Source organism: Bombina bombina, chromosome 3 (genome assembly GCF_027579735.1).
Source record: "Bombina bombina isolate aBomBom1 chromosome 3, aBomBom1.pri, whole genome shotgun sequence".
Lineage (NCBI taxonomy): Eukaryota > Metazoa > Chordata > Amphibia > Anura > Bombinatoridae > Bombina > Bombina bombina.
The window spans coordinates 1,030,702,134-1,030,714,246 of NC_069501.1; positions in this window are offsets into that span (position 1 = coordinate 1,030,702,134).

Genomic DNA, 12,113 nt, shown 5'->3' on the forward strand with positions numbered 1-12,113 from the left:
TCTATCTACCTCTTTCGGGATCTGGCTGTAATCTCTCTTATAAAGTCCTCAGAACTATAGTAGATTGGAAGTGGGGTAAAAGCTTATGAGGCAACATAGGAGCGGTCAATATAAGTGATATTGCAAACTATCATCGATAAATGAAGCTTACTAAGCCAACATGTCAATGGTAGATATAGCCCTTATTTTTATTTTTAATTTGTAATTTTTAACTATCATTTGCATTATGTAGCCTGCTGGGTATAGGCATCATAGAGGGGGATAATAAATAATAAAATAATATTAGCCTTAAATGGGGTTAGCTTAATACCTAAACAAATAAAGTAAACATATGAACATAACAATTTGTCTTTGACATATAGTGGGTATATGAATAATAGCCTATTCTATTATAGGGGTATATTTAGCCAAGTATGATTACATTTATTCACAGTTCTCAAAACTATAACAGAATATTAGCGGGGTATATAATTTTCAAATCTCGATTATGACTCAGATATACTATCTTCATGAAATCGATTAATCTGTTTCAATGCCTTGTAGTACTGGGGGCACATTAAGTAGAGAACAGCATTTCCCCTTAATTTAGGTGAATGTGAGTGTTAGCTGAGATATAATAGTGGCTCTTAGGACCAGTGTTGTTTTATTCTGGATGATAGGCAGTCCCGGTTCTCACCATGTCGATCAGCTCTTGGTGCACTAAGTTCTGTAGAAGGAGGATGCGCTTGGGGCCCTGAATAAGAGGGGCACACACTCTGCAAATCCATCACTGTTGCGTAGGACAAGTCCGGTGTACTCACTGGATGTCGCACCCACATCTGCTTCCTGCCGGTCCATTGTTAATGTTCCTCCTGCAGATAGGATACTTGGTAGGATCATCGGCGTGGGTATGGGCATAGAGTGCAATTCTTGCTGCGGTAAAGCATCTGTGACTGGAGCAGGGTCTCCATCCATGGTCTCTGTAGGTGTAAGGCCATAAAGCTCCTGGAGCGGCATGGGGATGGGTTTGCTTGTATCTCCAGTGCCTTCACGAACACTCCGCAGTATTGGCTTGGTTGTAGATTGCTCTTCCCATGCTGCCAATTCCACAATAGTTGATTCTGGCTTGATCTGAATGTTGGGAGGTATGGGGAGTGAACGCTGGGTCTCCGTGTCAGCCTCTCTCTTGTTCTCTGTAGAGTCAAGCTTAGGTAGGATGGGTTTCAGAGCAAAGCAGCCGACATTAGTGCCCAGTGAGTCCTCAAATGCCATGAGGTAGTCAATGATTAGGCAGCGCAGCTCCTCAAGAAAGCCCTCACTGGTATATGGTTCCATGTTACAAGTGTTAAGTACTGATGTACTGAACAGCCCACAATGGGGGCTGTGCAACAGTGGTTAGCCTTAGGAAAGTCACTGGGGGAGTTTTAAAAAAGGCCTCAGCCTTGGAATAGCTCCGGTAAACGTAAGCGCTGCACAATCCTAAGAAGAGAGGCATCAAATGAAAGACGAACTTTTGATAGTCTTGATTCTGACAATTTGAAGCCCTATAAATGGCTATATCTTGTGATATTCAGTAATCACAGCAGGAAGGTGTGAGCAGCCAACAGTTTTGCGTCCATAGATGGCCGCCGCCTGGAAGTCCCCTCCGTATTTATTTCATTTTTATCCCTATTGCACCAAATTTGAAGCAATACTTCGCACCAAATTTGGAGCAATAATATTGTCCCCTAGCTGTGTAATGAGAGACAAAGATGTAACATAATCCATGTTTTCAGACTCCCATTGATTTCTGTGGCATTCGCTGCCTCAAGGGTGGCGGTTTCAATAATAGGTATGCCTCGTCGGAATAGGCGCAAGCGTACCTGTTGAATGTTTGATAAATTGGCAAGACAGTCAAATGGAATAGAATGTGACGGTGGATGATCAGTATTCCGCTCGAATAACACAAGCATCAATCTGCGTCGGATTGATATCGCAGGAGCGTATATTATGTCACACATTTCAACATTTGACAATCTTGACGCTTTGTTAACTATGGCGGATCAACTTTGCATCTAATTTGACGCGGACTTCCAGCGCATTATCAGTTGAAGCTTTAATAAATCGGCCCCTATATATCAATATATATGCCTTCTTCCATAGGAGTTTATTTTCAAAATCTTTACCTTTCCAATTAGGCCTGACTTTGTACAAACTCAAATATTTAAAATCTTTAAAATTATTATCATGAAGTGTTTATAGAGGTAGGTTTCCAAGTCTTCCCCTCTCTATATTACATAGGTGATCTCTTATCCTATCCCTGAGGCATTCTTGTGGTTTCACCTATGTAAATTAGATCACACAAACCCTGCAATATAAATATGACCCCTTTTTGTGTACATCCAATTGTGTTCTGTATTGTGCACTCATACCCCGTGTTAGGGATATATACTGTTTTTCTTTTGGTGCTATATCTGCAGGCACGACAGATTAAGAACAGAAAAAAATCCCCTTACATCACACCCTTTCAAATCCCTTTATATATACTCTTTCTAATTCCTCGTAAATTCACTTGGTGCCAGTATAAACTTAGGATTCCTAACCTTTCTATACCAACATGGGATCATTTTGTACCAAATTTTAATGTTTTCTCATTATTTTCCTAATAATACCATGATCTTCACTGTATTCGATTAGAAAAGGAACATCAAATAGTCATCTTGGAGTGGAGTCACTAAGGTGTGAGATGATTCTCAAGACAGCTATTAATAAGGGTCTGTTTATACCTGGGTATAGATAAGACAAGATCCTTGGTTTTTGCTTCTTTTTTCCCTTGGAACCTGGACTTTTTAACTGATGCACTTGGGAGATGTCCCATCAGTATACATTTTGAATTTTAAATGTTGTTTATTAAATATTGCATTTGGATATTACATATATTAACTTTTGCACTTTGAGATTTGAAAAGGTGTGTGAGTTTGGTATTAATAACAATTATAGCTCTAACTGATATTTTTTAATCACCATCTGCTCACCTTTAAGCTTAACATACAGGCTAAACCTACTTCTCCCCCTCGCCCCCACACCTGTAGAAATCTGCACACTTAAGATCCTCTACAACTCTCCAACCTTATTCAAAAACACCTCCCCCACACTTCCCCAATATTGTGCCCTGACCTTGCTACAACCCACTATAACAATACTCTCAACTCTGCACTGGACACTTTCGCTCCTCCCCAAATACGCAAAACCCCACTTCATCAGCTCCAACACTGGCACTATAAGCAAACATGCTACCTCCAAAAATGTTCCCGTGCTGCTGAACGTGCCTGGAGGAAATTCCGCTCTGAATCAGATTTCCTCCACTATAAGTTCACTCTTTATTCTTACTCCTCTGCTCTTCACTTAGCCAAGCAAACCTACTTCTCTTCTCTTATATTTACTCATGCCTCAAACCCTAAACATCTCTTCTCCATTTTCAACTCTCTCCTTTATCCACCTGCTCCACCCCCTTCATCTGCCTTTAGTGCTCAAGACCTGGCAGACTACTTTTTCAACAAAACAATTACCATCCAAAGTAATATCCCAACACAAGACTGCAACCTTCCATCTCCACCACCGGCAACCCCCTCCACCACTCTCAGCACCTTCCACCCTACCACTGAGAATGAAGTGAGTTCCCTATTATCTTCCTCACACCTAAATACCTGCCCACATTATCCTATTCCTTCACATCTAATACCTTCTCTGTCTTCTACCCTCACTCCAGCTCTTACCCACATATTAAACATATCCCTTACTACCGGTTCATTCCCATCTTCCTTCAAACATGCAAAGGTCACCCCCATCCTCAAAAAACCCTCCCTTGACCCCAATTCTCCTGCAAACTACCGCCCCATAACACTGTTTCCGCTAGCTTCAAAAGTCCTGGAAAAACTAGTCTTTGATCGCTTAACCAACTTCTTGTCCTCCAACTCACTGCTCGACCCCTTGCAATCTGACTTCCATTACCAACACTCAACTGAGACTGCCCTCACCAAGGTTACCAATGATCTTCTTTCTGCTAAAAAAAGTCCACTACTCAATACTTATCTTACTTGATCTGTCTGCTGCCTTTGACACCATTGACCATCCCCTTCTCCTACGGACTCTCAGCTCCCTTGGGCTCTCTGACACTGCCCTTCCCTATCTCTCAAATAGGTCCTTTTCTGTCTCCTTTGCTGGCGACTCCTCCTTTCCATTGCCTCTGTCTGTTGGAGTACCTCAAGGCTCTATTCTTGGTCCTCTACTCTACTCTATTTATACTTCCTCACTGGGTAAACTTATCAGTAGCTATGGCTTCAACTACCACCTCTATGCTGATGATACTCAGATCTACCTATCCACCCCTTAACTCTCTCCTTCTGTCCTTTCTCACATCAGTGTCTGCTTATCTGTCATTTCTTCTTGGATGGCCTCTCACCACCTAAAAATCAATATCTTCAAGACTGAGCTCCTTCTAATCCCCCATTCTAATTCTACCCCGGTTCCTAACTTTTCAATCACTGTTGGTGACACCACTATCTCCCCATCACCCAAAGTCTGCTGCCTAGGAGTTACACTTGACTCCAATCTGTCCTTCATATCCCACATCCAATTGCTCTCTTCCTCCTGTCGCAACCACCTACGCAATATCTCCAAAATTCGTCCGTTTCTTAATGCTGAAACTACTAAACAGCTAATCCACTCCGTGGTAATCTCCCGACTTGACTACTGTAATAACCTACTAACTGACCTCCCTCTCTCCCGCCTCTTCCCTCTTCAATCCATCCTAAATGCCTCTGCTAGGCTAATCCACCTCTCCCGACGCTCTGTATCTGCTGCACCTCTCTACGAGTCCCTTCACTGGCTACCCATCCACAGTAGAATTAAATAAAAAATTCTCATCCTTACCTACAAAGCCCTTACCAATGCTGCCCCCCCCTACCTGTCCTCACTCATCAACAAATACACTCCAGCCCACCCCCTAAGATGCAACAATGACCTGCTCCTTGTATCTTCTACCATCACCTCCTCCCATGCTAGGCTACAGGACTTCTCTCGTGCGGCACCAACCATCTGGAATGCACTTCCTAGAGCTGTCAGACTCTCCCCTAACCTTTCCTCCTTTAAACGCTCCCTAAAGACCTTTCTGTTCAGGGAAGCTTATTACCCAACTCAGTAACAAATTAATTTCACTTGCCTAATTGCTGCCCCCATCTAACTCCACACTAACATCATTCTCACCTTTGCAGTCCCCACCTCCTGTTTCTCAACCTCCTACCAATCTATATTGTAAGTTCCCACGGGAACAGGGCCCTCAATTCTCCCTGTATTTGTTTGTTAAACTTTGTCTGGTGTCTTTTATATTGTATTGTACTGTACTTTTATTTTTGTACCCATGGACAGTGCTGCGGAATCTGTTGGTGCTTTATAAATAAATAAATAAATAAATAATAATAATAATAAAAATATAACTTTTCCTACTAAAACTCTTGGCTTTGCATGCGCCCTCCTATGCATATATTTGAGTATCTAAACTTCTCTATCTAGGAAAGGGATAGGGTTTTGGAGTGGCTTGATAACAGTTAGAATCAAGCACTACTCTATTCTGTATAAGACATTTAGCTCAAAGTTTTTACGCCTGCTTGAAGCTCGAATAAAGGGTTTGTACTTTGAAAAAATTTGCACTAAACACAAAAATTTTAATTAATTTTCACAACCTACACTATTCACCCTAACACTATTAACCCCTAATCCATCACATCCCCCTTGCAAAAAACCCTGCATAAAATCCACCATAACACCAACGTACAATACTCATCTACCCTATTAACCCCTAATCTGTCACACCCCCATCGTACAATACCCCGCTACACTATTAACCCCTAATCTGCCATAGCCCCCATCGCAAATTACCCTGCTACACTATATTAACCCTTAATCTACCACATCCCCGATCGCAAAATACCCCATTTCACTATTAACCCCTAATACGCCACATCCCAATTGCAAAATACCCCACTACACTATTAACCCTTATCTGCCATAACCCCCATCGCTATTAACACCTACACTTTTAACCCCTAAACCACCACAAACCTCCACTGCAATAATGCCTACCCTACTTAATCCCTACACCGCCATTACCCTTATCGCAATAACCCCCTAATCTATTACTACTCCAATAGCTAACCCTCCAAGACCCCTAACCTAAGGCACCCAAGTCCACAAGCAGAATCTTGAGATATTCGAGAAAGCATTGCGAACAAGAAAACCTTATCCATTGGAAAGAATGTGGTCCTGATGAGGGAAGTTGGGTACCAGTATCAGAGGTCCATGCTCCTGCATGTATCCTAGATTTCTAGAGGAACATCCTAACCATTCTTTTTACAGGCGTCCCCAGAGGTGACACATAAGGGGCACTGTCAGGCGGCAGTAAACCTACAAAATAATGTAGTATAATTCTGAACATAGTGCAGACTTATATTACATTATCTTAGTGCTAACTTTATACTTTAAAGTATTGCAGGCATATTTAATAAAAAAAAAAAATTCAGACCGCTGCTCAGTGCTCTACTGAGCGGTCTGGCTTTTTGTCTAAGCGCATCTGGGCAGCTGTCTAGTCACAGCCCGGCCCGATCCCGCCATTACACTCAATGTAGCTTGCTCCTGCTCTGGCGGCGGTCTGAAAAATTCTTTTTTTTAATAAAATATGCCTGCAATACTTCAAAGTATAAAGTTAGCTCTAAGATAATGTAATATAATTCTGCTCTATGTGCAGAATTATATTACATTATTTTGTAGGTTTACTGCCCCTTTAACTTGGTTTTCCGGGTTCTTCAGGCCCAACAAATGCATGGTCTGAACTTTCAACAGTCTTAGAAGGTTCTCTTTATTTTGTCAATTTCATTGGCCAGAAGAGTAGGTGAGCTTTCTGATCTCTTCTTACCTGATTGTTCATCAGGATAAAACTTTTTTAAGAAAAAACAGTTCTTTCCTTCCGAAGGTTATTTCTTCTGAAAACATCATTTAGGAAATTATAGTCCCAGCTCTCAGTCCAGCAGCAAAAAATTCTACAGAGATATTACTTTATAACTTGAATGTAATAAGAAATTTTATTTTCAAACCACTGGAGAATTCAGAAATTCTTCTCTTTGTTCCTCCATTTCTAAGGTCCGCTACTGCAATCTTATTGGCAGCTTGGCTTTAAAGTTTTGATTTGCAAAGCATACCTTTTGCATGGAAGTTTGCTGCAGAATGAATTACTGCTCATTACTGCTTTTAGAAACGAACGGCTAGATTACAAGATGTGCGTTAGGGTAAAAAAAGCAGCGTTAAGAGGTCCTAACACTGCTTTTTTACGCCCGCTGGTATTACGAGTCCTGAAGGTTTAGGTGTACCGCACACTTCTTTGGCCTTACCGCAAAATGACTTACGGTAAAGTCTTTTTTCTATGGGACTTCCATAGTGCCGGTATTACGAGTCTGTCCTGGGAGTTTTATGGTACAATGCCGTAACATAAAACTCTTAACTAAAGTGCTAAAAAGTACACTAACACCCATAAACGACCTATTAACCCCTAAACCGAGGCCCTCCCGCATCGCAAGCACTATAATAAAAGTTTTAACCCCTAATCTTCCGCTCCAGACACCGCCGCCACCTACATTATATTTATGAACCCCTAATCTGCTGCCCCCAACATCGCCGACACCTACATTATATTTATTAACCCCTAATCTGCCGCCCCCAACGTCGCTGCCACTATATTAAACATATTAACCCCTAAACCACCACACTCCTGCCTCGCAAACATTAGTTAAATATTATTAACCCCTAATCTGCCGTCCCTAGCATCGCCGCCACCTACCTACATTTATTAACCCCTAATCTGGCGCCACTATATAAAAGTTATTAACCCCTAAACCTAAGTCTAACCCTAACACCCCCTAACTTAAATATAATTTAAATAAATCTAACTAAATATTCCTATCATTAACTAAATTATTCCTATTTAAAACTAAATACTTACCTATAAAATAAACTCTAAGTTAGCTACAATATAACTAATAGTTGTATCTAGCTTATGGTTTATTTTTATTTTACAGGCAAGTTTGTATTTATTTTAACTAGGTAGAATAGTTATTAAATAGTTATTAACTATTTAATAACTACCTAGCTAAAATAAATACAAAATTACCTGTAAAATAAAACCTAACCTAAGTTACACTAACACCTAACACTACACTATAATTAAATAAATTAACTAAATTAACAACAATTAAATCAATTAAATTAAATTAAAATACAAAAAAACACACTAAATTATTATTATTTTTTATTATTATTATTATTATCGGTTATTTGTAGAGCGCCAACAGATTCCGCAGCGCTATTAACAAAGGCGGAGTACAAAAAAAAAAAAAAATAAATAAAAAAAAAAAAAAATAAATAAACAGTTATAGGGATCAAATGGGTAGAGGGCCCTGCCAAGAGTTGCACTGTTGTAGTCAGCTCTTGAGAAGGTGATCAACAAACAGCTGGACTCTTAAGCTTACATGCTAGGGGGGATCACGGGATAGCAATGGAGGAGAGGAACTGGTATAGAGTAAGGTTAGCGTAGGTTGTATGCATCCCTGAACAGTAGAGTCTTTAGGGAGCACTTGAAGCTTTTAAAACAAGAGAGTCTTGTGGAGCGAGGCAGAGAGTTCCACAAGATGGGAGCCAGTCTGGAGAAGTCCTGTAAACGGGAGTGTGATGAGGTGACAAGAGAGGAGGAGAGTAGGAGGTCTTGAGCAGAGCGAAGGGGACGGGAAGGAGAGTATCTGGAGACAAGATCAGAGATATAGGGGGGAGCAGTGCAGTTGAGGGCTTTGTATGTTAGAGTGAGAATTTTGTGTTTGATCCTAGAGGCAAGAGGAAGCCAGTGAAGAGATTGGCAGAGAGGTGCAGCAGATGAAGAGCGACTTGTAAGGAAGATGAGTCTGGCAGAGGCATTCATTAGGGATTGTAAAGGAGCTAGGCGGTAGGTGGGGAGACCAGAGAGGACAGAGTTGCAGTAATCGAGGCGGGAGAGGATGAGAGAGTGGATTAAAATCTTAGTTGTGTCTTGTGTAAGGAAATGTCTAATTTTAGAGATGTTTTTAAGGTGGAAGCGGCAGGCTTTAGCCAAAGTCTGAATGTGAGGAGTGAAAGAAAGATCTGAGTCAAATGTGACCCCGAGACATCGGGCGTGCGGGGTAGGGGTAATGGTGGAGTTGTCGACAGTTATAGAGAGATTGGGGGTGGAGAGTTTTGAAGAAGGGGGGAAAATAAGGAGCTCAGTTTTGGAGAGATTTAGCTTGAGGTAGTGAGATGACATCCAGTTGGAGATGTGAGAAAGACAGTTAGTGACACGGGTTAGCAAGGAAGGAGAAAGTTCTGGTGCAGAGAAGTAGATTTGGGTGTCGTCGGCATACAAATGATATTGTAAACCATGGGACTTTATTAGGGAACCTAGTGATGACGTGTAGATTGAGAAGAGAAGGGGACCGAGAACAGAGCCTTGCGGTACTCCGACAGAAAGTGGTGACGGGGCAGAGGAGGCCCCAGAGAAGGCTACACTAAAGGTACGGTTTGACAGGTAGGAAGAGAGCCACGAGAGGGCTGTGTCACATATGCCGAAGGATTGGAGGGTTTGGAGCAAGAGAGGGTGGTCAACAGTGTCAAAGGCTGCGGACAGATCAAGGAGAATAAGCAGAGAGAAGTGGCCTTTTGATTTTGCTGTAAGTAGGTCATTGGTAACCTTAACAATTGCTGTTTCTGTGGAGTGATGGGGACGAAATCCAGATTGCAATGGGTCAAGAAGGGAGTTTATTGTAAGGAAATGGGAAAGGCGTGCATAAGCTAGTTTTTCGAGAAGCTTTGATACAAGAGGGAGGAGGGAAATAGGGCGGTAGTTGGATGGGGAGGTAGGATCAAGGGAAGGTTTTTTGAGGATAGGTGTGACCAGTGCATGTTTCAGCGATGAGGGAAATATACCGGTGCTGAAGGAGAGGTTGAAAGTGTGTGTGAGTATAGGGGTAAGGGTGGCAGAGAGGGAGGGGAGTAGCTGTGAGGGGATAGGGTCAAGGGGACAGGTAGTGAGGTGAGAGCGCAGTATAAGTGCCGAAACTTCTTCCTCAGTAACAGGGGAGAATGAGCTAAGTTTAAGGTTATGTGGGTTGTGGTTGATTGAGAGCATTTGAGGGGGTGAGGGAATGGAATTATGTTGAGAGCTGATTTCATTTCTGATGGAGTCGATTTTGTTATTGAAGTGGTTGGCAAAGTCTTGAGCTGACAGAGAAGTTGTATTAGGAGGTGGGGGAGGGCGGCGAAGAGTATTGAAAGTGGAGAACAAACGTTTTGGGTTTGAAGAAAGATTAGAGATAAGAGTAGAGAAGTAGTGTTGCTTATGGAAATTAAGGGCAGAGTAGTAGGAGTTCAAGATAAATTTGTAGTGTTGAAAATCAGCTGAACTCCTAGATTTTTACAGAAAATAATAAACAAATTACAGATATGTAAACTAATTACACCTAATCAAAATAAAAAAGCCCCCCCAAAATAAAAATAAAAACCTAGCCTAAACTAAACTACCAATAGCCCTTAAAAGGGCCTTTTGCAGGGCATTGCCCCAAAGTAATCAGCTCTTTTACATTTAAAAAAAATACAATCAACCCCCCCAACAGTAAAACCCACCACCCACCACCCACACAACCAACCCCCCAAATAAAATACTATCTAAAAAAAACCTAAGCTCCCCCATTGCCCTGAAAAGGGCATTTGGATGTGCATTGCCCTTAAAAGAGCAGTTAGCTCTTTTGCAGGCCCAAAGTCCCTAACCTAAAAATAAAACCCACCCAATACATCCTTAAAAAAACTTAACACTAACCCCCTGAAGAGCGACTTACCGGGAGAAGTCTTCATCCAAGCCGGGCCAAAGTCCTCAACGAAGCCGGGAGAAGTCTTCATCAAAGCCAGGCAAAGTGGTCCTCCAGACGGGCAGAAGTCTTTATCCAGACAGCATCTTCTATCTTCATCCATCCGGCGCGGAGCGGGTCCATCTTCAAGACATCCGACGCGGAGCATCCTCTTCATCCGACGACTAAAGATGAATGAAGGTTCCTTTAAGTGACGTCATCCAAGATGGCGTCCCTTAGAATTCTATCAGCCAATCAGAATTAAGGTAGAAAAAATTCTGACTGATCCAATCAGCCAATAGGATTGAGCTCGCATTCTATTGGCTGTTCCAATCAGCCAATAGTAGGTGGCGGCGGTGTCCGGAGCGGCAGATTAGGGTTATTAGGTTAATAAGTATAATGTAGGTGTCGGCGATGTTGGGGGCAGCAGATTAGGAGTTAATAAGTGTAAGATTAGGGGTGTTTAGAGTCTGGGTTCATGTTAGGGTGTTAGGTGTAAACATAAAATGTATTTCCCCATAGGAATCAATGGGGCTGCGTTACTGAGTTTTACGCTGCTTTTTTGCAGGTGTTAGACTTTTTCTCAGCCGGCTCTCCCTGTTGATTCCTATGGGGAAATCGTGCACAAGCACGTACGACCAGCTCACCGCTGACTTAAGCAGCGCTGGTATTGGAGTGCGGTAATGAGCAAAATTTTGCTCAACGCTCACTTCTTGTCTTTTAACGTCGGGTTTCTGAAAACTCGTAATACCAGCTTCATGTAAGTGAGCGGTGACACAAAACTGCTTGTTAGCACCACATAGCCTCTAACGCAAAACTCGTAATCTGGGCCGAAGTTTCCATTTAACAGATTTGCAAGGCAGCTGCTTGGTCATTGTTACGTACTTTTACGAAATTCTCTTGTGAGCATGCAAATGTTAACGGGTCACTTTTAATCTACCCCTTTATATTTGGTTTAAGAAAACCCTATGAACATTCTGTCTTTGTATGAAACCATATATCTTTGCAACTTCTTGAAATCTCTAGAAGAGAGAGCTGCGGGGTCATATATTTGCCAGGAGAGTACTATAAGCTCTCTCAGTAGGTGCAATTTGTTAAATACATTAATTTTAATGTTCAGTTTTGCATTTTATTTTCCTTTAAGATTTTGTCTTTTGACATTTCTTTCTTGTTAAAATTTTTACTCAATAAATTCTTTGT